Raw genomic sequence first — 25,941 nt, forward strand, 5'->3', positions numbered from 1 at the left:
ACGCTCCCATGATAAGAGCCACTGGGACCCTTTTAATCACCTCTTATGACAGGTAGAACATTCCGTGGGTGTTATTCTACCGCCCCCACCCAAAGGTCATGTGGATGTGGTCCGAAGTTAATGTTCCATTTTGAAACTTGAGTAAAAACCGAAATATCTGTCGCAGATTTTCACCAATGTTAGGATGGTGTTGTTCGTAATTAGAGGAGCATTGCAATATTTTTATAAATCATTTATTTTTGGGTTTGATTTATTTTATTTGTGTATTTTGATTTTTTTACCCTTTTTGCCATAAGTGAATACAGTTCAATCAAATCCATTATTGCATTACTGGGCAGGGAAAATAATAGTAAAACGCAACATATTTCTAATATTTAGCATATATTGGTTGAAAATGATACAGGCCAACTAGAACGGTGGTATCTTATACAGTATATTCCACCCACATCAAGACACTAAAAAACAACATTATTTCTATGATATTCTGATAAGTGCGTATAGAAGAAGTAAACATGCCCTCGACATTTTCACAACAAATACGCACATTGTGCTACAGAGTGTTAATACAGCGCCGATCTAGATTAATTAACCAGACACATTTAAAATCCCCATTCAGGCTGGCCATCGAACTTGTACCCTCTGAACCGAAGGCCAGTACGTAGATCATTCAGGCAAGGAGCGGGATACCTGATATTCACCGAGACAATCGTCCGACTCGTTGGCTGAATGGTCAGCTTACTGGCCTTCGGTTCAGAGGGTCCGGGTTCGATTCCAGGCCGGGTCGGAGATTTTAACCTTCAATGGTTAATTTCACCGGCTCGGGGGCTGGGTGTTTGTGCTGTCCCCAACATCCCTGCAACTCACACACCACACATAACACTATCCTCACCCACAATAACACGCAGTTACCTACAAATGGCAGATGCCGCCCGCCCTCATAGGAGGGTCTGCCTTACAAGGGCTGCACTCGGCTAGAAATAGCCACATGAAATTATTTACTGAGACAATCCACATTTGTAACTTGCTTTCCCCGCAGGTGGTGCCTTGGTCATTTTGCCGCAGTCTGTATGACCACAGTGCATTAGCGAGTAGCAAGGGTTGTTAAGAATTAAGAATCTTCCTCTGGCCCTTCTTAACTAAATGGATGCAATGGCTCGAGAGAGGCAGGGGATGGCCCCTCCTAATTTACGGGTTACTATGGTAACCTGAAGGGAGGGTTGGCTTTGCCCCTGTTAATTATCATAATTATAGTCGTATTTCTTGTTCATTATACTCCACTGCTCCTGTTCCTTCTCCACCACGTACTGGATTCGTTTATCGCTCTCTTTGGACGAACATCAAGTTACCATTCCAAGGGCCAAGTTAAAGAAAATATGAGTATACTAGGGGACCGTAAGAGTTGCAGTCTACCGGGCGAGTTGGCCGTGCAGATAGGGGCGCAGCTGTGAGCATGCATCCGGGAGATAGTGAGTTCGAACCCCACTGTGGGCAGCCCTGAAGGTCGTTTTCCGTGGTTTCCCACTTTCAGACCCGGCAAATGCTGGGGCTGTGCCTGGGGCACCACGGCCGCTTCCTTCCAGTTTCCTATGCCTTTCCTATCCCATCGTCGCCATAAGACCTGTCTGTCTCGGTGCGACGTAAAACAAATAGCAAAAAAAAAAGACTTGACCTCCATACCTCTAGATGGCCATAAATACAGTAGCTTTCTTGGCTTTTTCTTGACACTTGTGGCACTATCCTTCAGACCCTTTCTACGATACTGTTCGAAATCTAGTTCATTATTTTTTTCCTTGTATCGGTGGAACATTGCGTCACGGCGAGCCATTGTTGCTTTTATATCGCTTGTTAACCAAGATGCAGGCGAGCGAGTGACTAGCTTGCCTAACTGGAGCATGGTTGTCATATAGTCCTATGAGTAGAGAGTTAAATCTTCTCACTTTCATGTCTGTGTCCTGCAACTGCTTTATATCTTCCCAAGGTAAACTGTACGCATCATTTTGGAGTTGTTGTAGATCGATATTTTTCAGATCCCTATAACTAATGTATTTAGCTTTGTATTTTGGTACACGTATAGAGTAGCACAGGTAAATTAAGTCTTGAGTTGAGACAAATACTTTAATATTAAAGTATTAAAGTATTAAAATATTTGGTTGAGATGCCAGGCACAGGAAATTGACCATACTTAAGAACTTTATGCGGGTTATTTGTAACTAGGAGGTCAATTCCAGTATGGCTTGTATATTTAAGTGTATGAACATGATTAGTTGCATCAAGCGGTAAGATCGTCATGTCGACAGAGGTAAGTAGGTTGCTGATTCGTTCTGATTTACCAGTCCGGGCTAAGTCACCAAGAAGTAGTATATGCTCGTAGGTTGGAACTAGTTTGAGAAGGTCAGATTCAAGGTCAGAGATATTAGGAACATTCGGTGGTTTATAGACAACTCCTATCAATACTTTTTGACGGTTAATTATGGTCTCAGCAAACATATATTCCGTATGTGGAGTGATGCCAGATGATGATTTGATAATTATTCTACATTTAATATTATCATCTCTACAATATATTGCTACACCACCACCGCGTCTGGCAGTGCGATCATGCCGATAGAGAGTACTAGATTTACAAGGGTAGAGCTAATTTTATCGGATAACCAGGTTTCAGTAATGCACATAATATGCATGTTACAGGTTGATATTATCGAACGAACTTCATCTATGTGACTGAGGAGTGAGAAAGAATTGATATGGCAACACTGTAGACTTCGCGAGAACTGAGACAGAGATTGTTTCAATAGCAGTTCAGTAGGCTTAGGGTTGGGTGCAGTTGGTGAAGGTACACGAGGGTTATTTTCGTCTTGGAATACACTCGGATCAATGACATTCAGGAATGCCTCATCTACCGTAGCAGTAGTTTCAAGGACACCAGCTACTGACATGTTTAAAGGGCAGGTGACACATTCCTGGATCAAACACTGACAGACACACGCAGATAATTTTTCTTGAATGACATGCAGAGATTTGTGTGGAATTGCTAAGAATAACAAAAAACTGTTAACATCACTTCAGAGAAATAAAAAGTATATTGAAATTGAAAGAACTGTAAGAATAATTAAATAAACTAAGTAATTTTCCTACTGTTTATGTCGCACCGACAGAGGCAGGTCTTTCGGTGACGATGGGCTAGAAAAGGGCTAGGGTTGGAATCGACCGTAGCCTGAAGACAGTCTACAGTCCCAGCATTTACCTTATTACAATGGGAAATCACGGAAAACCATCTTTCGGGCTGCCGACAGTGAGGTTCAAACCCATCGTCTCCCGAATACAAGCTCATAGATACATGACCCAAACAGCACGGCTAAATTGCTGGATACTCTAAGTTAGAGTCTGTGTATAAGTGTTAAAGCATGCATTAATAACTGCACTACAAAATGTTTTCAACATAATAATAAGCATATCATTTTGAAACGAAGTCTATAACTTCTAGAATACGAGCCCGATGATTTCTTCGATCGCACGTGTGTCCTGTAATTTGATTTCAAGTATGTGGCAACCCTGGTTGAGGGCGTGGAATATGTCGAACTGATGGGACAGCTTAATTTTTCTTCCGAGCCCCCTGAAACGTTGTAGGGATATTTTATTGTTTCTGGGATTGAGCTCTTTTTTGACAAAAATATTTTGTATAATGTGGAGATGCATAATATCAGAAACTTTGTATTGCTGGCTCCTTTCTGCGAATTTCACAAAAGTGTTTAAGACTAGCAAAGACCCACCCCATGAAATGCTCGGTTAGAAAACTTATTCACTATACGCACGAACTTTTCCTATTTGACAATCGTACACACAGCTAAAGTTTGATATAGTGAAGTGAATTTATTAAATAACTGTAAAAGAAAACCGCACCGCACTGATGCACATGTAACTGCAGGTCTACGTGAATGCAGAATCGTAGTGATTCTATCACGCAGCCAAGATGGCGACTGGCCGATTTCGCCGATAGCATTCTCGTACCGTTGCCTGCGTCATCGCCCTCTACTATGGCTGCGCTAATACGCCTTCTCATTCGCCCGGTCACACATGTAAACGAGCGAACACATCATAGTTACCAGTTCAGGCGCTTGGAGCGCTGGGAAGCTGGCATTAGTCTGCTGGAATAGATACGCTCAGTGATCATTGCTACGAGTGCTGCCGTAATTTGAGCCTGTGTTTGCCTTATTTGGCTTGTTTCTTTGGTCGTGAATCGTTTTTATGTTTATGTACATAATATTCGTTACTGCTGTGTGCCTTGATGTAAGATGAAAAGCAGATCGGGAAGTGGGATTTCGTTTCATGAATTTCCTTTCAACGAGTAACAACGTCATAAATCGCTCAATGGAATCTCAAGAAAGAATTTCTCTCTTAATTTCAATTCGAGGTCATATGTTTGCTACACCGAATAAATCCACACTTTCACGCTACGTATGAGATATAAACTGCGAGACTGGAATAACACTCTTAGTAAAGGAACACCTCTTAGCAGGAAGTCAGTGGCTAAATGAAGCAGAGAGATTGTGTTTGTTGGTAGTCCATCGAACAGCAGATGTTCTATGACAAGAAACTGGATACCTTCTTTGAATAGAAAGACGCTTCGTTCCATGTTGAGCAAATAAAAACTACTCAAAGATGACTGTCATGCAAGCGAAAGTAGAAATCGAATTACCTGGTCAATAACGTTCTCCGTTTTATAATTTCCGCTGTGACTACAAAATAAAGGTTACCAGCAGCATTTTTTAAGAGGCTTTTAGGGACAGAGCTACATACTTTAACACTCAAAACAATAAAGGAAGTCGAAGCTTGCGGGTTTTTCGTGTTGCGCATTGTGAGTGACAATCATAAGACTAATGTTAGCATAAAGGCCGGTCTCCACTGATTAACATTTAACACCAACATGTTAAATTTAACATGTTACAGTTGACATGTATATTGTGATTGTGTCTTCCAATTGACTTTGCATGTTTACTCAGAATGTTGAGTTAACACTTTTAACATGTTGGCGTGTTTTCCGCTCCAAGTGGAAAACATGTCAAGTCAATTCGTTGTTCGTGCGTTGTCGGCACAGCTTCGGCAACTGCCATGATGTTTCCATGCCAACACAACCTAAACGACGCAAACGACGTGCTCCTCATGAAGTAGGATTATAATTACAACACTCCGCAACACTCCTCTTTGTTATAAGCTACATATACAGTAGGCCTACACGCACGTGTGTCGTTCTCTCTGAACTATACTAAAATGTATGGTCAGAAATGGAGTAGAGCAAGATGATTACTCTGGACTTAATTAATGATATAATAGAAAGGCCTTATTTGTGGGATGTCTCATAAGAGGAATACAGATATAAAGCGAAAAAAGCCGACAGTTTCCACGAACTCGAAAATATCTATAATAGTTCCCGCGAGTAAATCGAAAGAAAAAAACTAGCGTCCCTCCGCTCCCAGTACAGTCGAGAATTGCAGAAAGTTCAGAAAATTCCGTAGTCGGGAGCGGACGAAGTTTATACTTCAAAGTGGTTTGCTTTTGAAGCAATGAGCAGAGTGAGGGGAGAAAATGTGCCTAATAAAACTGCATTTCTAAATCATAATAAGAAGCAACAGTGGCAATAACAAAGGCCAATTCCTCTTCATCTGAGTCCATTGTCCTTATTTAAAAATGCTAGACACCATCTAAATGTATTACCATAAATTGATATGATGAACTACCTGTATATAAACAAAGGATGTCAAGTTTAACATGTTTATTAAGTGTGGACACAATGTTAAATGAAACAGTTTTTGACATTTAACATTTTACATGTTGATGGTGTCACCAGTTAACATTTAACACTTTTAACATTTAACATGTTGTTGTTAAATGTTAATCAGTGGAGACCGGCGTTAAGAAGAATGTCTTCTCCAAAACATATTAAACCGAAGATCTGTCATCCTGTTGATTGTGAAATGCCTCTTCTTGCTTTCGACCAATCGCACATTCTGAAGAAGTAAGAAATTATTTACTAAAAGAATCTTTGATGGTTTCCAGGATATACATGGTGATTTTATCAAGAAACTGTATCAGATGCAATCAAATGAAACAGTGAAACCGGTTCATTTTTCTTACACGCAAAAATATCGAGCCGTCTAAGTTTAAGAAAATGAACCTGCGGTGCGCGAAATATATTTTCACGACTGAAGTAATAACAGCCTTAGAATATTTAAAAGACCATTGGTATACAGATATACACGACTTTTTAATGGAGGTACCACTGTCAAATACATGTTATCATAAGAAAATGATTCGACATACATGTCAGTAGCACAAATGTAGCAACATTGCAACCGGACAAAATGCTTGCTTCTTTCGACAAGACCAAGGTGTGCAGCAGTGCTAATGGACTTGATTTATAAAAGAGATTAAAACAGCAGGTTGCAGTACCCATCTGATTTGCCACTGTGGATTTTGAAAGTTATTCATGATTTTGTATTGAAAGCACAACCATTTGTTCATAAAAATCCTGTTGCGTCTATGGTGACTATTTAATTTCCTTGCTGCGTGATTTTCCTCACTTCAGTTGTCCTAAAATCGGACATTCACAGTTATCGAGTGAAGTTATTTGCGAGTGTGTTATTCTTGTATTGCCAACGGCCGTAGCCGTGTTGGAACACCGGACCCCGTTAGATCTCCGAAGTTAAGCAACATTGGGCGTGGTCAGGAGTTGGATGGGTTGCCACGCGCTGTTGGTGGGGGGTAAGGGAATGGAGGAGCGGAAAGGAACTGGCCACCCTTCCGCACGTAAACTCCGGCTCAGGAACACCTCTGCGGAGGTTCGGACCTGCCTTCGGGCAGAATAACCCCTACCTTACCTATTCTTGTATTCTTAAATAACTTAGCCACATAAATAACAAAGATCTTTGAAAGACCGTACAGGCCATGAAGGCCCTTGTGGGAGTGGAAGGTAAAGGCTTCCATCATTGTTAACCTCGGCACGTGATGGGGTAGAGTGGGTAGCTCTACGCCCCAGGAATTAACCTGGTACTCATTTTTGGTGTAGGGGTGTAGGCTGAGTGAACCTCAGGGCCATATACACCTCCGGAAGTGGAAATCTCGTTTCTTAAATTTTTACGACTTTCTGACGGGGATTCGAACTCACGTCCTTCCGGGCGAACCGACCAGGCCTTTACCGGCTCGGCCAGGCAGCCCCTATTTACTACCTACGGTTAACATTATTTTGTACGGTTTTTCCGCTGCGGAGGGATACGTTCTTCACTGAATTTCTTTATTAAGGTGTAAGGTGTGATTCAAATGTATTTATCGAGTGATTGGCTGTATATTTAAACAGAAATTTACAAAACACTTAACGTGTGCTGTAATGAACAATCGTGTTTCAATGCCAGCGAAGCAGCGCTCGGCGGTGAAAATGGGAACTAGGCCCATATCGCTCATATCGGTGTATTGGGAAGGCGTATTAGCGCAGCCATAGTAGAGGGCGATGCCTGCGTTCACTGCCTTCGTGATGTATAGGCCGTACTGTACCTCCGATGACGTCACACAAAGAGGTGAACTGTTTCCTCCGTCCGACCCGTGTAATGCAAGGACATGATGCGTCTGTACCTTTTGTAATTATGAAATATTTACAAATGCTGTATTAATATTACAGGTGAGATCGCTTAAACCTGTAATCGCATTATAACTCGTAAGTAAGGTCTATGCAATTTCAGGAGAAGTAGGTTTGAAGTGCGATCTACGCGGTCAAAGCTTCAGTGTTTTACTCGTCAATGTATCCAACAAATAATTATTATGCATTAATACAAATATGGAGACAACAAACGTGCACTTACATACCTCTAGATGGCCATAAATACAATAGCTTTCTTGGCTTTTTGTTGTTGAGACTTCTGGCATTATCCTTCGAAGACGTTTTTTAAGACCCTTTCTTCTATACAAATATTTGTATAATTTTTGTTTAGGAATAGCCAATGTTTTCCCAAATATTAATGCACTGATCAGCCAGATCTATTAGTTACTTCCCACATTCACGGAAACTGCCGAGGAATGGTTTTTACTCGCATTAATTTTGGGAAGGAAAAGCAGCGCGTACTCAACATTACGAACCCAAGAAATAACCATATGTAGGTTCCATTGGTTGCTGTCCACTTTTATAGTTGTTCTGTATCAACAATAAAACGCTCTGCTGTAAATCTGTGTAACAAGAAAGTCAAAAGCAGAACTCATCATCAGCTCTGGAAAATGAGTGAAACATACACCTTCGTAACAGATATATTTGCCGTTGGGATTATCGTTTTTCATAAAGGTAACCTGCCGCCACACGAAGAAAATGAAAATATTAATGTCTACTTACTTGTATAGTTGTGGTACGCACAAGTTCTTAGCATTGTGACAAATGCGAACTTTCACACACTGTATTTAAATTTGTAGCATATTATATTAACACAAAAACATGTTATACGATAACAATTAAATGAATAAATTGCACGAGAATTATTACGTCCCTTGAATTTCCATTACTCACCTCGTGAAGATACCATGCCTAACCTAAACTATGAGGTCTCATTATCTTAATAACAGCTGCTTACGTAAATCCTGATGTGATAAATTTAAAGAAAAACATGCAATATACTTAAATATAAATGTTTGTATCTCAACGGTCACAATTATCCTAAGAATGCCACCAATCCTTATGGATTACATTCACAAGTAAAATTTGTAACATTCCCTTAGCTCGCCTCAATTGATCAGCTGATTGGCTTGGCGCGTTTTCTACAGTACGGCCTGTATATTACGAAGGCAGTGCTACGTTATAATACAAGGCCTTGAAATAGATCCCGTAAGATGTAATCGAAGTGGTCACACTCAAGTTCAACACTAGGCCGCTAGGATCGCTTTCTTGCCCCTTGTGTATCGCATTGCGCTTTTAAACGTGCTTATTAAGTGTGTTGTTGTGAATGTGTGTATTCTTTTGATGTTAAGCACTTGTAGTTTCAGTCATGGGTTATTATTGTGCTCCTTATTGTCAGTCACGAGAATTTACTCGTAAAAGTAGTGGAATTTCATTTTACAAGTTTCCAGTGAATGTTCAATGTTCGAAACATTATGCGGAGGAAGCATTATGTAGGCTACGCATAAGATGCGACATCCAGCTGATGAAACTAGGCCTCTGTTCCTACGTTTTGGTACCGGGCGAGTTCGCCGTGTGTTTCGGGGCGCGCAGCTGTGAGCTTGCATTCGGGAGATAGTGGGTTCAAGCCATACTGTCGGCAGCCCTGAAGGTGGCTTTCTGTGGTTTCCATACACCAGGCAAATGATGAGGCTGTACCTTAATTAAAGCCACGGCTGCTTCCTTTCCGCTCCTAAGCGTTTCCCATCCCATTGTCGCCATAAGACCTCTCTGTGTCGGCGCGACGTAAAACGAAATTGTTGTGGCAATGTTTTGGTCCCAGTCATGTCATACAAGTCGTGGGATCCCAATACTTGTCACGGGACTATTTTGTAAACAGCGCTGCCGTGACCCGCCATCATTTGAGAGGCCTTTTCAAACTTCAGAAATCTTCAGTTGTGAAGCCGGTAAGGAAAGTAACTAGAAAACTAATTTGTCCGACAAACTGAAAGAAATTGGATATATCAAGAGCTAAAATTGCATTTTCCTCTGAAACAATCGCTGGTTTGAAAAGAATGGAGGTGGTTTGTCCCGAGAGCATTAAAGACAGAGACATTTTAATTGCTAGTTGCTTTACGTCGCACCGACACAGCCCCAGCATTTGCCTGGTGTGAAAATAGGAAACCACGGAAAACCATTTTCAGGGCTGCCGACAGTGGGGTTCGAACCTACTATCTCCCGAATACTGGAGACATTTTAAAAGAAACCATATATGTTAAGGAGCATTTTATTAAATCACGTCTGCAACACCTCACATGAGATATATTCCACGAGTGAGAACAAACTATCATTTTTCAGCTTTGACGTTGAAATCAGTTGGTTAATTAATGATTTCCTGTCACATATTAAGAAAACTCAAATGCATCCAGATAAATCAAAAAGATTCACGACGGAAACGTATCAGGCATTGGTCTTGACTACCCAGTCCACTGTGGCCAGCGTAAAATACCTCATAAGAATACTGTACATTTGCATTATGTCTTGCCGAAGAACCTAACAAGCGATGGTATCGAACTCTTCTTCAGCCACCTACAACGCAAAACTTGGGGCTAAAGAGAAGACCCACACTGTACGAACCGGTTTACTACAATCAAGAAATTCCCAGATGGATGAAAAGGACAGAAAGCATGAAAGTCGATAAGACGTGCAAATTCCGCAGCTTCCTGGGCACATAATGTCTACCATTACAAAACTCTTGCAAGGTAAATTACATCAGATCTGTTTGAACAGTACTTTATTGTAAAGTGTTGGCGAGTACATAAATATGACAAACTTGTTTCAGGATCAACAGCTACAACGTATGGCATTTCTGTAGCTGTAGCAGGATACTTAGTGCGTGTGGCAGAAGAACAGACTGTGAAGGCTGTTTAGGACATATCTCTTCTCCAGCTACTCAACATCCAACATTGTGTCGTATTGGTTTTCAAAATCGAGGAACCCTCGGATACACGTGCCGTGCACGACGGAATATTTCACCTCTGCTGTGCAGCACGTGGCCCGAAGACAATTACTAAGAAATGTGTACGTTTTTTCTGAAAACAATTTCATCAGTGGAGTTAAGTGTAGAAAGTGTAGAGATGACAAATTGCCTCTTCTTCTGGTCCGAAAATTTCTGAGACTTCTATTAGACAACATTGCTTCGAGCCACTCGAGTAGAAAAGAGAAAGAGTTGTGAAACTTGATAAGAGCTCCTCAATAGGAAAGTTTTAAAACATTAGTGAGGTAGTAGGTAGTGCTGGTGATGATTATTGTTTTAAGAGAAAGTACAACTAGCTAACAATCCTCTATATAACACTAATCAGAGAGAAAAAATGGAAGGGGTCCGACACGTCGAAATATGAAGGTATCGGCCAAAGGAAGACAAGGGCCACGAAGGGCGTGAAAATGAAACCTAATGCCGTCGACGTCGGAAAAGAACAAGAGTTGACCAAGGGAGGTCTGATAGGATAGATGAAAGTGAGGAGCCTGGCACAAGTAAGTGGAAGCAATACCAGGACTCAGCTGAGGGCCTTGTGGTCGCCAACCCACGCTCCAAAATTCAGAGTCCCTGAGGCCTAAGGGCCCCGTGGTCGCCAACCTGCGCTGCCAAGATGAGAGCCCCTAAGGCCCCCTTTGGTCGCCTCTTACGACAGGCAGGGGTACCGTGGGTGTTCTTGTACCGTCCACACCCGCAGGGGGACGTAAAGCAATGCAACTAAGGCATCTAACACTGTAGCACGAGACCAAGGGGTCTGCCCAAGGCTTAACATCCCCATCCGACGGACGAATCAACATATGCCGTCACTCCATATGAGCACTGCGGAGAGGTTTGGAATTTAATCCAGGCTGTTTGCACACAATCCAGTGATTAGATATTGTCTACCACCACCTCTCTTACCCTGCCGGTCAACATTCCGACGATGACAAATTTTTCGACCAACGGGACTCGAACCGGTTAACCTCTGTGTCAGACCGTTTAGACTTCAACGCCTTAACGATCATGGTCACCAGGCGGGCTGCTGTTTCCTTATTAGTGGCAATTATTGACAAGACAACCGATACAAAAGAAAACTCCATAAAATATCTACAGACCTTCAACATTGTGTGAACCCGTTTATTATTATTATTATTATTATTATTATTATTATTATTATTATTATTATTATTATTATTATTATTACGTCCGGTTCGTTGGCTGAATAATCAGTGTAGTGGCCTTCAGTCCAGGGCCCTCCGGGTTCGATTCAATCGGGGGGATTAATCTTAAATGGTTAATTCCCTTAGCTCTGAGACTGGATTTAATGTTCCCGACATCCCTGCGACTCATACACCACACAGAACACTACACGGCTGAGAATCTGCCTTACAGTCCAGCAATAGCCGCAATAAGTTAGAAAATATATTGTTTTAATGGTTAGCGTGATTAGCTGCCACCCCGGAGGCCCGGATTCGGTTTCTGGCTCTGCCACGAAATTTGAAAAGGGGTACGAGGGCTGGAACGGGGTCCACTCAGTCTCGGGAGGTCAACTGAGCAGAGGTGGGTTCAATTCCCACCTCAGAGTTTTCTGTGGTTTCCCACTTCTCCTCCAGGCAAATACCGAGATGGTACCTAACTTGAGGCCACGGCCGGTTCCTTCCCTCTTCCTCGCCTATCCCTTCCAATCCTCCCAAATCCTGTGGATGGGGGCGGTAGAATAACACCCACGGTATCTCCTACCTATCGTAAGAGGCGACTAAAAGGGGCCCCAGGGGATCTGAACTTTGAAGCGTGGGTTGGCGACCACGGGGCCATTAGCTGAGTCGTGGCATTGCTTCCACTTACTTGTGCCAGGCTTCTCAGTTTCATCTATCCTATAAGACCTCTCTTGGTTTACTCTTGTTCTTTTCCGAACGCGACGCTATTAGGTTTCCGAGGGCTAGGGAGTCTTTCATTTTCACGCCCTTCGTGGCCCTTGCCTTTCTTGGGCGATACCTTAGTTTTTCGATGTGTTGGATGCCTTCCATTTTTCTCCCTGATTAGTATTATATGGAGGATGGTTGCCTAGTTGTACTTCCTTTAAAAACAATAATCACCACCACCACCACCACCACCAATCCTCCCATCCCCTCAACAAGGCCCCTGCTCAGCATAGCAGGTGAGGCCACCTGGGCGAGGTACTGGTATTCCCTCCCACTTGTATCCCATGACCAAATATCTCACCCTTCAGGACACTGCCCTTGAGGCGGTAGAGGTGGGATCCCTCGCTGAGTCCGAGGGAAAAACCAACACTGGAGAGTAAACGGATTAAGAAAGAAAGAAAGAAAGAAAGAAAGAAAGAAAGAAAGAAATAAAGAAAGAAAGTAATAATAATATTTTACTTAATGAAGTCTAAAACTGTAAGAAGCGAGGTTTTCACTTCCGGGCGTGCACATGGCCCTGAGGTTCACTCAGCACACGCCAGAAGTGAGTGGGGGCAAGGCGGCCGGGCGTAGAGCTAAGCACTCTACCCAGTGCCATGGTTACGGATAGTAGAAGCCTCTACTTCCACCCCTCTCAGGACCTTCATGGCGTGTACGGAGATAACTTTGCTTTTTAAACTTAAATACACGTTGTGAGAGATGGAAGTGGAGGAGTGCTTTGTGTCCTACTACGTTCGATTTGCCGGAGCAGAGAGCAAGCCAGCGAGTATAAAATATCGTTGTGTACCAGCGACAGAGAAGGGCTTAGCGGGGAAAATCCCCCACAAGACACGGCCCGAGTTTTAATTTCGTTTGGAGGCGTCAGTAATCTCACACAAGACTCGGGCTTCACTCAAACATTTACAACAAGAGAAGGTTACATGTCACGGCCCAGTAGAGCTACCGACAGAGAATATTGATATGTTCCCAGTGTCAGGCTGGCCTGACAACCAACAGTTCTGTTTTCTGTTGGATATTACTAAACCAGACTTTCTACGGTAAATTTCAATTTCTTTGTATAGACGTTAACGAATGTATTTAAATACCTTCACGTATTAAATTACACACACTTGGTGGGGATTTGATGGCAACTAAAATGCCTATAATGCCCACTCAAACTTAAGTTTTCGAGCCTAATACGGAAGGTCGTTGGGTTTACATCGTACACATTACGTAAAGCTATGGCCACCTAGTTTGCTGTCGCATGGCTGATCTTATAACCGAGTGGTAGTGGTGATTATTGTTTTAAGAGGAAGTGCAACTAGGCAACCATCCTCTATATAACACTAATCAGAGAGAAAAATGGAAGGGATCCGACACTTCGAAAAATGAAGGTATCGGGCAAACTAAGACAAGGGCCTCGAAGGGCTTGAAAATGAAGGACTCTCTAGGCCTCGAGTCCTCTCATACCATCGGGGTGGGTAAAGAACAAGAGTTCACCAAGGGCGGTCGGACACGATAGGTGAAAGTAAGGAGTATAGCGCAAGTAAGTGGAAGTAATGCCAGGACTCAGCTCATGGCCCCGTGTTCTCCAACCCACGCTCCAAAGTTCGGAGCTCCTGGGGCCCCTATTAGTCGCCTCTTACGATATCCCTGCGTGTTATTCTACCGCCCCCACCCATATGTTAAAAACATTAAAATATGTAGGATGTTGCCTGACTTGCCACAGAAGTCGTGTTCGCCTGTATCCTGAGAGCTTCCCTGAAACAGGTCTCGAGTACAGGTTGAACAGGAACGGCCTTGCCTCACACTCATTAGTTGCCCAAAACTGTATTTTAGTGCTTCTTTGATAATTTACGTGGTATTTCAGCTGCGTAAGAGTTCTAACAAATGCATGTCTACCAATCAGTCCCGTTTCCTGATACAGGGTTGTGGATGAAGCCAGATGAAGTTGTAAGGCAGGTTTTTCATGGCCGGGTGCCCTTCCTGTTGCCAACCTCAGACGATGAGGTAATGCAGATGAAACAAATAAAGATTAATAAACTTGTGTGGAGCCTCCGCGGCTCAGACGGCAGCGCGTCGGCCTCTCACCGCTGGATACCGTGGTTCAAATCCCGGTGACACCATGTGAGATTTGTGCTGGACAAAGCGGAGGTGGGACATGTTTTTCTCCGGGTACTCCGGTTTTTCCTGTCATATTTCACTCCAGCAACACTCTCCATTATCATTTCATCGCATTTATCACTCATTAATAAAAATCACCTTGGGAGTGGCGACCCCATTGTAATAACAGCCTATATATGTTTCATTCATTACATCCCTGACCCGGTCAATGACTGGAAAACAGGTTGTAGGTTTCCATTTTCAAAATTGTGTGGAAGGAATCGGCTTTGTCCTATGAATACGAACCGTCCCGACATTTGGCTGATAGTGAGAATGAGTAACCACAGCAATCCATTATCAGGACAGTCGAAGGTGGGGTTCGACCCCATTAACCTGCACGTCCACTGCGCTACACAAGACAGTTTTTCATTCATAATCGACTTTGCCCAACTATCGACTACGTTTTTATGACTTCAGTTATCTTTGCCGCCAGTATTCCTCCATTCTCTTGCTAACAGCTCCTTTTCCTTCACCGAGCTCGATAGCTACAGTCGCTTAAGTGCGGCCAGTATCCAGTATTCGGGAGATAGTACGTTCGAACCCCACTGTCGGCAGCCCTGAAAATGGTTTTCCGTGGTTTCCCATTTTCACACCACGCAAATGCTGGGGCTGTACCTTAATTAAGGCCACGGCCGCTTCCTTCCCACTCGTAGGCCTTTCCTATCCCATCGTCGCCATAAGACCTATCTGTGTCGGTGCGACGTAAAGCAAGTAGCAAAAAAAAAAAAAAATATTTCAGCTGTCCAGTAAGCTGCCTCTGTGGATCCGTGGTAGAGTGTTGGCCTCCGGATCCCAAGATAGCGGGTTCAAACCCGGCAGAGGTAGTCGGATTTTTGAAGGGCGGAAAAAAGTCCATTCGACACTCCATGCCGTACGATGTCGGCATGTAAAAGATCTCTGGTGATACATTTAGTGTTTACCCGACAAAATTAATTAAATCTCAGCCATAGACGCCCAAGAGAGATCCGGTTTACTCTGTCTGCCATCTAGCGGACCTAGAGAAAAACGGAACGTCGAAATTGACGAGCAGACAGCCAGATGGCGTCAAATCGAAATGTCTGCAAACGGTAGCTGAGGCCATACGATTATTATTATTATTATTATTATTAGCTGTCCAGTAGGGCTACTGTTTCTTCTTAGTTGCTGTTTTTGGCTCTAGGAACCCCTCAATTGTTCGTATCTTGTTCCTGAAAGTGGTACCTTTGTGGATGTCTTGATTCATGATGTTCATTTCTTGGTGTTAACGAACCTCTTGTGTTTGTTGAAATGGTTAAAAATCTTCTTAGTGAGTCTGTCGTCGGGAATTCATGAAATATCTCCAAACAATTTAACCTTTTCGTTTGCGAATTGTAACCGAAATCCTGCTGTATGTTTTGTATAATTCCTTTTTACTTCGGAATCGATATGTGTCAGCACATCTTTTTTGATCCAAGAAGTTTTCCTACAACCTTTCTTTCCCTCTCGATTTTTTTCAATGTCTTTTCTGGTTGTTAATCCTAGGCATTGTGAAGCATACAGGCATTCTGGTTGGATTACTGCCTGATAGTGTCGTAGTTTCATCCTCATAGAAATCGCTTTCTTGTTATAGTTATTGCATAAAATAATTATAAAGTATTGCACGGATTTGGTTGCCAAATAATCTTTGTGATTTGACAAAATCTTTGGCGATATTGGTGAAATTGAACTTAAACTCTTAGAAACTATCCGGACAGTTGCAAAACGTTCCCTGCATTTCGACTCGTTTGACAAGGTACATTCTAATCCCAAAATAATTTATGTTTATTATTCTAAGTTGTGACATCGGCATCGGGAAGGGCATTTGGGTGTAAAACTGAGGCCAAATAAGATTTTCGTGACGTTCCCAATAAATGGAGATCAACCAGACAGCCATGTGTTCATTTTATTATTTATTTATTTATTATTTTGCGATTTCCTTACGTTGCACCGATGGGATAGGAAAGGCCAAGGAGGGTGAAGGAAGCGGCCGTGGCCATAATTAAGGAACACGCTCAGTATTTGCCTGGTGTGAAAATGGGAAACCATGGAAAACCATCTTAAGGGCTGCCGACAGTGGGATTCGAACCCACTATCTCCCGGATGCAACGTCACATCTGCGCGCCCCTAACCGCACAGCCAACTCGCCCAGTCATATGTAGATTACATGTACTCTCTCTCATTGTGAACATTGAATTTTCTGCTAATACTTCGTATTTATAGTAGATGAGTTTTACATTGATCAATTCTATTTTCACTTCGAATTTTGCTTGTTTTGTAAATTAAATGCTATAAAACGATGGAAGGAATATTTCGAAAATCTTCTCAATGTCGAAAACTCCTTCTGCTGATGTCACAGTCAACACAGGCCAAGGGGAGGAGAACATTGGTGGCAGTGGAATTATGCGCGAGCACTTGCAGTAAACTACACTGTCATGAAACCAGATCACAAGTTTTGAAGTATAGAGACGGTGGTGGTGGTGATTATTGTTTTAAGAAGAAGTACAAGTAGGCAACCATCCTCCATATAACACTAATCAGGGAGAAAAATAGAAGCAATTCGACACTTCGAAAAATGATGGAATAGGCCAAAGAAGGACAAGGACCACGAAGGGCGTGAAAATGAAAGACTCCCTAGACCTCGAGTTCTCTAATACCGTCGGGGTCAGAAAAGAACATGAGTTGACCTTGGGAGGTCGGAAGGATAGATGAAAGTGAGGAGTCTCGTAAAAGTAAATGGAAGCAATGCCGGGACTCAGCTGAGGGCCCCGAGGTCACCAACCCACGCTCCAAAGTTTGAGCCCCGCTTAGTCGCCTCTTACATCAGGCAAGGGATACCGTGGGTGTTATTCTACCGCCCCCACCCGCAGCAGAGTATAGGGGCAAGGCAAGGATGAAATGGCTTCATAGAAGATAAGTTAAGAATGAGTAACTGAACGTATCTACCAGCAAGGGAACAGGGAGAGTTGCGGCAGCTCTCGAGCTGTTTCATTACTCAGCTAAGCTATTCCCAGACACTGTAGAAAAGAGGACCTGATCAATGGTGGAGAGTAAATGTGGATAAAATCTAAATTGCTTCGGACCACTGAAACGATACTAGGACCGGATTTTCAGTCTGTTTCAACGAAATGACAAATGCTACGAGAAGAATAGATACTTTAACTTACGTTTTGTAGTTAGAGATCAGTGTTCCTGAAACTTTTCTGTAAATGTACGCCCTTAGGTTTCCGATATTTTTGAAGTACCCTATAGTAAGTAATATAATTGTGTAACAAGTTAATTTTAAAGTGCAACAACCATTATTTAATGTAATACAAAATTTAACATATTTATTTTATATTTAGTCATGTAGGGTCCACGGAATTGAAATGCGGAAATGACAAATTTATTCATTCAGAAACGCAGAAGAGTAATAATATATCTTGAGCTGGATAGAAATAATCGATAACAAATGAGTTATTAAGAATGTACTAAAGGTGGTCATCATAAATTGACTTGATGAGAAATCTGAGCCTGTTTTAGGGATATAATTTGATCCGCCCTTGGCTTAAAGAAACACACAGCTACAGTTAGATTATTTTCGGGTTGAAGCGGATTTGAATCTTACTTTTAATTTCTGTTATCTACGAAAACCTGGACTCGAACAAATATGCAGGAGCAAGGGAAAAGTTCCGTCAAAGCGATGCACTAACGTTTGCAGGGGAAGCACATAAGGCCCAGTCAACAGAGCACCAGCTTTTATGAACACGACATGAGAATCACCTTTTATGCTCTACCATTTATTATTATTATTGCATGTTTTTTTATTTTTAATGTTATTTGTTCGGGGCGTCGACCCATGTGGATCTTTTGCCCCTACTGGCACCGTATTGTATGAACCTGAGTGTTATTGGAATAGTGGTAGTGCGGAATGTTGTGTGTGAGGAAAGGAACATTAAGGACGTCACAAACACCCAGTCACAGACCAGGGATATTAATCATTAAAATTAAAACCCCTGACCCGGCCGGGAATCGAACCCGGGAACCCGGGGCCGCCGGGTGAGAGGCGGACGCGTTGCCCCCTATACCACGGGGCCGGACATTGCAATTGTTAATTATATTCTAAATTGAGGGATCCAATGGTGACTCTGGCTCCCATTTACGTACGTTTTCGGCAAATCTATATATATTATTGTTATTTGTTATTTTTTTACTTATGTTAAATTTTAAGTCATTGGAAGTCGCCAAGCGATAATTGCATTCAGTTAAGGTACGAGAATTAATTTCATATGTATGAATTATTATTTTTTTAAATGTTATAACTGATGCTTATTAGTGGAGCAAGTACATCTTTTCTATGCTAAGTTACAAGTAACGCCCAAGCATGAGACAAGTCCTTTATTATATTACAAAGGCCACGGCCGCGTCCTTCCCACTCCTTGCCCCTTTCCTGTCCCATCGTCGGTGTCACGTAAAGCAAAACTGTAATAAATAAAGTATTTGCACAACAGAGCAATCTTTTACCCTTAGACCAATTGTTCAGGTGGTTTTAAGAGGAAGTACAACTAGACAACCATTCTCTACGTAACTCTATTCAAAGAGAGAAAAGGGAAGGGATCCGACTATAGAAAAATGAAGGTACCTGAAAAAGAAAGACAAGGGCCACGAAGGGCATGAAAATGAAATACTTTCTAGGCCTCGAGTGTTCTAATACCGTCGGGGTCGGAAAAGAACTAGAATTGACCAAGGGAGGTCGGATAGGATAGATGAAAGTGAGGAGCCTGGCGCAAGTAACTGGAAGCAATGCCAGGACTCAGCTAAGGGCCCCGTGGTCGCCAATCCACGATCCAAAGTTCAGAGCCCTTGGGGCCCCTTTTAGTCGCCTCTTACGACAGGCAGGTGATATCGTGGGTGTTATTCTACCGCCCTCACCCATAAGGGGGGACCAATTGTTCAAAGTTTACATGGATCCTTTGCTGGAATATATAAAAGAGAGGGAGGAATTCAATTGGTCCCGCCCTAGCTACTGAAATCAGCAGTAAATTCGTAGCAGCAAACCAAAAACAACTGAAGGTATCTCAAACTCGAAGACCATGTCAATAGTCAAAGAGTGAACTTGCAACAACATTATGTGACAGGATATTTCTTACAGTGATAATACCGCTAGTACTGTGACATTGTGCGGGCAGGACAACGGAACACCACCAGCGGACTACCACCGGAAGCGACGCAGAGAACAGAACCAGATGATCTGCAATGCAAATGCCATCTATTGTCCCGAAACACGGCAGCTGATTGGTTGATGAGCTAACTACAGAGCCCACCATCACTTGGATTAGTCTGTAATTCGGCGACAATAAGCTTTCTGTGTTCTGTCTCAGGATAGGGCCACTAATATACCGCATGCAAGGAGGAAACTGTTAAATCATTTTCATCCTGTAAAAGCTCCTAAATCTGCCGTTCAGCTAATATTAATTACTGGACAAATGTATGCTTGCTGCTATATTGTCATGAGGTACAGCACATGGTTAACAAGTATCAAGTAGTGTGGCAAAAATTAACGTAGGTCTCAAAAGGTTTAGATAAAAATAAGATACTGGTACTCGGAGAATTCCTATATCAGTTGGTCACCACGTTATAGAATCACTGGGAAATAGTCGACCGTGGCCTTAATGAAGGTACAGCCACAGCATTTGCCTGCTGAGAGAATAGTAAAGTCGTGATTATTGTTTTTAGAAGAACTCCAACTGTGCAAGTATCCCCTATTAAAAGTAATTAGACGGGGAAAATAATGGAAGGGTTCGGACATTTCGAAAAAAGAATGTACTGGCCAAAGAAAGGTGGTGGTGGTGGCGAATTTTCCTTTAAGAGGAAGTACGAGTTAATCATCCTCTCTGAATATATTAGTGGAAAATAAATTTAAAATAAAAACAAAATTATTTATTCAACAAAGGAATTTAGGAACGCAGTACAAAATAAAACAAAGAATAATTTAATTAGGCCAAAAAATTACTAGCTAATCAAAAGGGAACGTGCGTTCCCTTAGTAACAGTACACTTGTAATTTATATACCCTTGATAAGTCCACTGTCGCACATAAAGCGTATGACGAGATCAGCAGTAGTCGCGTCATCGGCTAGTATGCGTTCAAGTGTTTCCTGCAGGCCGAGGCTCCATCTTAGGCCAGAGAGATCGGCGCACTCTGTGAGGATGAGGGCCACGGTGAAGTCGGCACCACAAGAACACACTGGGGGGTCTTCCCTCTTTAGGAGATAAGAGTGCGTAGATCGTAAATGACCTATCCTCAGCCTGCGTAGTACTATGGCCTCTCTCCGTGAAGGTCGGAAAGAGGACCGCCAAACGGTAGTTGTCTTCTTAATTGATCTCAGCTTGTTGGGAGTTCGGATAGGTAGCCACTCCGATTCCCAGAACGCCAAGATGGTTCGACGAAGTTGATAACAAATATCTTTACCAGCTACAGTGACAGCTCTTGAAGGTATAAGTACCGCTTCTTTTGTAGCTTCATCCGCAAGTTCGTTTCCCGCAATCCCAACGTGGCTTGGAAGCCACGCGAAAGTAATTCTGGTGCCAGCATCTCCTAACCTGGCTAGAAAGTCATGAATCTGCTGCACCAGTGGATGTTGCGAGAAGCAGGCTTCAATAGACTGCAGAGAGCTTAACGAGTCGGTACACATAAGAAAGTGGCTTCTTTCATCACGCAGTGCAAACTGCAGAGCCTCTAAGTTGGCGTAAAGCCCCGCAGTATACACGCTACATACACTAGGAAGCGAGATCTTCGTTCTCATATCATCGGTGACGATTTTAGAACCATCTGTGAGGATTATCTTCACGGCCGGATATTGGTGAATGAAGTCTTGGAAATACCTCCGATAAACGGAGGAATTCGTGTTGACCTTGGGTCCACGGAGTAGATCTAGACGTATATCCGGTCGCGGAACTAACCACGGAGGTACCTCACTAGAAGTTTGTTCAAGACAACAACCGATATCGATATTCAGATCACGATACGAGCTATCAATTCGAAATCCAACCGGCCGTGTGGCTTTCGGCCGGGATACCTCTGGTGGTATTGGGTACTAAAAATGCAATGATAGCCTGGATGTAGCGGCATTTCACGAATTTTGGCAGCGTACGTGAGCTGACTCCTTATACGTAAAGGTGGTACTAACGCTTCGGCGAGTAGGCTGGGAATGGGGCTAGTACGGAAAGCTCCCGTTGCCACCCTAACCCCACTATGGTGAATAATGTCTAAAAGGCTCAGTGTAGATTTGGATGCTGAGCCATAAACCGCACTCCCATAGTCAATTCGGGAGAGGACCGTGGCCGTGTAAAATCGTAGCAGCACCGAACGGTCAGTCCCCCACGAAGTGCCGATGAGAAACTTAAGCATGTTAAGTCTCTTCATGCAGGCAATCTTCAACTGACGGATGTGGGGCTGCCACGTAAGTCACTTATCAAAATGAAGACCCAGGAATCTGCAGGCGTCTGCCACTGGTAAGACACTGTTCCGCAAGCGGAACTCTGGTTCAGGATGTAAAAGCCGACGTCGACAGATGTGTACAACTGAGGTTTTCGCCGCTGAAAATCGAAAACCATGTTGCAGGGCCCATCTGTCACCCTCGGTTAATAGCTTGCTCTAGCTGTCTCTCACACAAACGCCACCCTTCCGGAGCTGTAATGTAGAGCTAAGTCGTCTACATACAGCGATGGAACGACTGCGGTACTCCGTTTTCCTGAACGTAATATTGAGAAAACGCATTCCCTACGCGGAGAAAGAGCCGGAGGGTCATGAAGTTCTCAATAAACGTTGGCAAATTTCCCCGAAATCCCCACTGGTGTGCAGAGGAGAGAATTCCATATCGCCAGGTAGTATCGTAAGCTTTTTCCAGATCACAAAATACGGCGACTAGGTCTTCCTTTCGGAGAAAGGCCTCTTGAATGGCGCTCAGTTGATCAGTGGCAGAGCGATGAGAGCGAAACCCACTCTGGTAGTTAGACAAGAGACCTTCCTTTTTTATGGCCCACACAGGACACCGGTTAACCATCCTTTCAAATAGCTTACAAAGGTCATTTGTAAGGCATATTGGCCTATAACTATCCAGGAGTTTTGGAACATTACCTGGCTTGGGAATTGGTATCACAATTCCCTCACGCCATTAGCTGGAAACACTCCCTCACTCCATATTCTGTTGAAGAAGGTGAGATTATCCTTGAGACATCTGCTACTCAAGTGCTTTTATGGATTTTGTCCGGTCCAGGAGCAGTACCTCTGTATAGCGCGAGTGCACTCCGCAACTCCCACTCCCTGAAGGGCACGTTGTAGGGATGCGAAGCACTAGAGGAAAAAGTGAGATGGTGTACCTCTGCTTCGCGCTTGTATCTCCCAGAGCTGTACGTATCTGAAAAATGTGACGCGATGTGGTCGGATATGACTGAAGGAATCATAACAATATCTCCATTAATGGAGATACCTGGAACTGAGGGCACTTTCTGTACACCAACCATACGGTGGAGTTTTGATCACACTTGTGATGACGTAGTATGTGCTGTCATGGAAGACATATACTTTTCCCACGTAGCTTTCTTACTTTCTCGAATTAAAAAAACGGGCCTTCGCGCGCAGACGCTTAAATGTGATATGATTGCCCATCGTTGTATCCGACGATAATGCTTAAAAGCCCGTCGGCAATCACGTATGGCTACTGCAATTTCGCCCGTCCACCATGGGACCTGTTTCCGGCGACGAATACCGGACGAGGATGGAATTGTTTCCTCTGCTGCAGTCAAAATTCCAGTAGTAATGGAAGAAACGTGATCGTCAACATACTCCAGCATATCGTCGGCCATCACTGCGCGTTTCGAAAATTCTGGCCAATTTGCCCGCCGAAGTAACCAGCGCTTGGGAACTTCGGACTGTCTTTGATTCCGGAGAGATAGAATTATCGGGAAGTGGTCACTATCACAGAGGTCGTCGTGTACTTGCCACCGTAGCAGGGGAACTAGCGCACGGCTGCACAAAGTGACATCCAGGTGTGAGAATGTGCCATGTGCGCTGCTGATATGTGTCGGTTTCTCAGTATTAAGTACGCATAGATCAAACAGGTTGATCAGTCGCTTGAGTATCCTCCCCCTAGCACAGGAAGAAGGAGAACCCCAGATTGTGTTACGGGCGTTCACGTCTCCCAGCATGAGGAAAGGAGGAGGCAACTGAGCGATCAAATCTTGTACTGCAGGCATTTCAAGATCGTGGTCCGGTGGAATGTACACGTTGCACACCGTTGTCATTACTGGTAACGGAGTGCGAACTGCAACTGCATCTAGCTGAGTACGGAGCGGTACTTCTTCGTTGAAGATGTCGGAGCGAACTAGGGTACCAAAGCCCCCAAGTTGCCGCGCCATCCACTGCTACCCTTTCTTTGGAATATAGACGATATCCTCTCATAGTCCTGTCGTGTCCGGGGCTCATAACGAGATTCTTGTAGGCAGACTATGGAGACCGCATAGACGGATATCAACTGACGTAACTCAGCTAAGCAGCAGTGATAACTACTGCAGTTCCATTGCAATATTGTGTGGATAGGTAGAACTTCGAATTCAGAGCAATTTCTTGCCCTTCGTTCGGTTCATTACCTGCCAGGTTCCGCCGTCTTTGTCGATATGTTTTTTGTCACCATCGCCATCCACGACAATGAGTGGTTCATTCTCCATTGTCTCCTCAGAAGAAGGAGGCGCGGTGACTGGGCACTCCGCAGACGATGATCTCATGGATCGGGAGCAGTGGGCCTTCATACTGGGAGAACTAGGTTCTCCAGAAAGTGATGGAACAGGAGGGCGGCGGGGCCTCTCGTCTTACCCACCGTTAAAGTATTTTTTGGGGGAGAACCGGCAGATGGTTTGCCGGATTTCTTCAGAGATCCTGTGGCGTTCGATTGGGTTGGAGAAGGCTTATTCTCCAATTTCTTAAGCGAGCTCTGTGGCTTCACCTTCTCCTCCTTGTGGTCTGGGAATTGAAAGGAGGACTGGACTTTCCAGCCAAATTTGTGGAAGTCTTTCCCCCCGTCCTGATTTGGGAGGACTTACCAGCCGAACGTTCCTGGGAAGCACCCTTCCCAGGCAACGTCGGCAGTTACGCAATTTTCAATTCTTGTGCTCTTAAAACTCAATTTTCTTTAGCGATTATCTTTTGTTGCTTGGTTTGGCTTATAGATGCATTTTCAGTACTGGTGTTCTGTACAAATCTCTGTGGAGTCATCCGCACATTTGCGACCATTTCAGCGAAGGAGATGGAGAACTCCGGAGCAGCCATGGACTTGAACTTCCTCCAGGTGTCTGGATAAGATCGTTTATCCGGCGTTTTTATCTCCGGAATCTTCTTCTCCTGTTTGAATGTGGGGCACTCCTTTGATATTGGAGCATGCCAACTCGGGCAGTTGACGCACACAGGTGGTGGTGTGCAGTCAACTCCAGCATGCTCGCACTTCCCACACATTTTGCAGGTCGTCGTACCTATACATCGCAGTGAGGTGTGGCCAAACTTTTGACAGTTATAACACCTCATTAGTGCTGGAATATACGGACGAACAGTCAGACGATACATTGTTACATTTATTCGGTCAGGTACGGTCTCAGCATCGAAGGTAAGGACGAAAGCACCCGTATTGAGTAGCTTATCACCCACACGACTCTTCAACCTCTTTATGTCGGTTACACCCCTAAGTGCTAGGTAACGGATCATAGTATCATCGGAAGACTTAACCAAATCCCTGTGGAATGTGACTCCTTTGCAGGAGTTAAGGGTTTGGTGCTTCTCAATTTTCACCTCTACCTTTCCGAATACCTTGCATTTAAGTAGCCGTCTGGACTGTTCAGCCATAGATGTCCTGATAAGTACGGATCCATCGCAGAGCTTGCGCATCTCATCGACTTCACCAGCAACAATTTCTTCGATTGAATTGCTTATCATAAAAGGACATTCATCAGGGAAACTCTTACCATCAACCCTGGAAGCGACCACGAATCGAGGAACACGTTCGTCACTTATATAATCTACTGGAACTGGAGTATACCTCTTAAATTGTTTACTTACATTGGACACTGTTTTTCGAAGGGTGCCACCCTTTGAAAAAGAAGGAAGAGAAGAGAGAGGTTCCGTTTGTGGTCCCACGAGTACTTCGGAAATATGAAGTCAACCTTCGGCAGAGCCAAGGAGTTGTACTGAAGGTAAGGCTATATACTCCAGAG

The sequence above is a fragment of the Anabrus simplex genome, chromosome 9 (assembly GCF_040414725.1).
Source record: "Anabrus simplex isolate iqAnaSimp1 chromosome 9, ASM4041472v1, whole genome shotgun sequence".
Classification (NCBI taxonomy): Eukaryota; Metazoa; Arthropoda; class Insecta; order Orthoptera; family Tettigoniidae; genus Anabrus; species Anabrus simplex.